Source organism: Aegilops tauschii, chromosome 7, assembly GCF_002575655.3.
Source record: "Aegilops tauschii subsp. strangulata cultivar AL8/78 chromosome 7, Aet v6.0, whole genome shotgun sequence".
NCBI classification, from domain to species: domain Eukaryota; kingdom Viridiplantae; phylum Streptophyta; class Magnoliopsida; order Poales; family Poaceae; genus Aegilops; species Aegilops tauschii.
The window spans coordinates 634,808,186-634,811,668 of NC_053041.3; positions in this window are offsets into that span (position 1 = coordinate 634,808,186).

Consider the following 3,483-nt stretch of genomic DNA (forward strand, 5'->3'; position numbering starts at 1 on the left):
TCCGTGCTACAGCTAGCTGTCCTCCCCCAACTCCTCAATCTCTTCCAGTAGTGCTAGTACTCCATGGCGCGATCCATCGACAAGCAGGCGGGAAAGTTATCGTATACTCGGTTTGCGGTGAGTGGCATGCCGAGCGACCGTGTGGGGTACCTCGCTTCCTAGTGACCAGTGTCTTGGCTGATCGTCCTAAGAATGCTTATATATGAATAAAGCTCTCTCATTTACCCGCAAAAAAGATTAAGCCATATTAACCGGAAACGAGGGAGTATGGACTAGCAGTACTTTTTGGTGTGTCCCATCAACTCGCAGAACGAGGAGAAGCTTGCAGGACAAGGTGAAGCTCGCTTACGCCTTTTGACTAATGCAACCTACCATCGGTGGACATGCATCAGTCCATTCGGTGTCAGATTGTCAGAGGCATACACTGTAGTACCCAACATGCAGAGTACCATCATTGTTCGACTTCACGAAGAGGCGAAGAGCCAAGCGCAGTAGTACGAGTAGTACTACTACTAGAACCGCATGGTGGAGCATCTGTACTCTTATTTTTTTATCTCTGATAAAGTACACGTTTCTTCCGGAGAAGGGCGGAAAACGGCAGCCCAACATGTAATGAATGATATCGATCAACCAACCATGCTCGAATATATCTTGGCCTCCGTGCGAGCTCGTCTGTGTGTTCTCGCTCCTCGTCTCCCTCAAGGAACGGCGGGTTGGCTCTTTGTCGTCAATTGAGATCGGTTTGCTCACACTCCTGTCCCACATGTCAGTGATATGCCAAGAGGAGGTGTGTTGACCGACTGGCCATACGCGTACTTGGTTTTGCACCTTCATACTACTCCTCCCTTCGTCACAGTTTACAGGGCACGCTTCATTATGATGCATTTCTCTCAATGCATTTCCACCACCAGAGAGACTTTAGACACGTTTGGTTTAATGCTCAATTAATTAGGGCGTGGTAACCGCAATCAAGTCCACAATTTTCTCTCCATGTACTGTACTACTACAGAGTGGAGTAAGTGCATGCATGTGTGTACCCGGGGTGGAAGCACTGCATGCATGTGTGTACGCATTATTCCCTCTAGTAATAGACGCCGTGCTATAACTACCAATGCTATTTTTCAGGCCGATCGCTAGTCGCCTTGGTCCCACAGATTTTTTTTTTCTGAAGTGCGCTGTATAAACAGTGACAGATGGAGTAGTATGAGCGGATTCAAAGAAGAGCGTATTGATGGTTGCTTCTTCAGAGCAACTTACAGTGGGAAAGGTGGGGCTTATGATTTGACTGCTCATTACTCACTATTAATGCGGCGCAACGACCGGGCTGAGTCTCCCATGCGGTTGTGCACTACCCCCTCGGTTCTTAAATATACTCCGGAGTATTTGTCTTTCTAGAGATTTCAACGAGTGACTACTCAAATATTTGTCTTTTTAGAGATTTCAAATGGACTGGCACATACGGATGTATATAGACATATTTTAGAGTGTAGATTCACTCGCTTTGCTCCGTATGTAGTCACTTGTTGCAATCTCTAGAAAGACGAATATAATATTTAGGAACGGAGGGAGTACACATATGAAGCAAAATGAGTGAATCTACACTCTAAAATATGCCCGTTTGAAATTTGTAAAAAGACAAATATTTAGGAACGAAGGAGTATAATTTTGTGCATGGCACATGGACCCGGATGATGAAGAGGCTTCTGGCAATGCTATCAAGCTTCCATCATTTGTTTACATAATTGACGTACTATACAAATAATTTTCCAGCGACATGAAATTGTACAATGGTGTGAGCTTTCAGCTTTTGTTTCGCGTGTCTTGCCACCGATACTCTTTCGGAAACAATAAAAAACTAACTTCCTTGCTAATGCATGTCAATTATTAGCAGATCAGAGCTAATAATTACATCACAACTGAAGACAGAGTTGTGAGAAGGTGCTAAATTAAAATTGATCCATGCTTTCATTGGCAGCAACGTCCCCCCAGCTCTGTCTAAATCAACAAGGCATGTTGGGAAAAAAGTAGCTGTCTGGAGCATGCAACATTCCGATCATTTTGTGCAGTTCCACTAAAATAGAGCTGAGCGTCCCTGTTCCAAAGATATTAAGTGTGATTACGATAATAGAGGACTGCTGATGAAACAATAAACACACAAATAGAAGTCGGTCACCTTTGCAGTCTCTCTTAAGACTAACTAGTTGGAGAAGATTAGGCTCGGAGTTGGATGAGGAGGATAGAGCAAAACCAATCTCCCTTTGTGCAGTCGCACTGAAATGTAGAGACGTTGCCCGTGTGACATTTTAGTACAACTGCACAAAAAACTCTTAAGAAAAAAGTGATTTGTGTAGTTCACCAAAAGGTCGCAATAGCAACGAGTAGAAAGGAAACAATTACTGGCCAATAACAGTTGATGACACATGTGAAGACAAAAAAGAAGCATATTCCTTGTCCTAAGGGAAGATAACAACATGGTTGTGTTTGTCTAAAATGGTGTGAGGACGAGAATGCAATATGGAAAGTACGCTGGACGAGCTACGTTTTGGGCAAAGAACTGTGGAAGATCCACATGCAGCGACGTGGGAAGACGGGCAGTGGAGCAAGGCCGGAGGGGATACCTGGAGGTCGTCGGGATGTAACTAGGTGAGCGGCGGCGGGCGGAATCTGCGAGCAGGTGGAGTAGGCCCTGCCGCACTGGAGCTTGGTCAGAGAGAACGGCGTGTACCGCAGATCAGGACGTGCTGCCTCGGCGCCGTCAAACGGAGAAACGATGCACTTACTCCCTTTCCCCCGGCGGACGGGATGCGGCCGGATCAGTGACCAACGGTGAGAGAGAGAGAGGCCACCGCACTCCCTTTCCCCCGGCGGACGGGATGCGGCCGGATCAGTGACCAACGGTGAGAGAGGGAGGCCACCGCAGCCTTGTGTGAGATACTCTGAAGAGCGACAAACCAGGCAGGCAGGCTCCATTGTATATAGTGAGCGGACTACCTTTTTCTCCATAAAAATCGTTTTATATTCTGTGTACGTGCCATTGAGCGCGATAACTTTATTTAAAAATAACGCGGCAACGCGTCAAGTCGAACTTTGTTTCGTGCACGCGTGGTACACGACCTCCCTAGGTAAACAACCGCTACGTACAGGCGTTCAAATTAGCACGTGGGCTGCCATTTCGTAAAGAAATGAGCTCCACCGTGTACCCGCGCGGGTGTGGCTGGGCACGAAGCGTGAGTACGTGCACAGTGCACCTATTCTCTTCTTGTATACGTACACCACCTACGTGGGGTTGTGTGAGAGAGATACAAACCTAGAGAGATATAGTGTGTGGGTTCTTGAGAGTTTTTTTTTGGGGGGGGTCAATCAAAAAATGTAACATATGCAATGTGTGTGAAATAGAGTCCTGGATATAACATATATATAGGGGGGCGATCCACGAGAAGAGAGTGGAGGTATCATCGGCTTGAGGTGTCCATAGAATCGAAG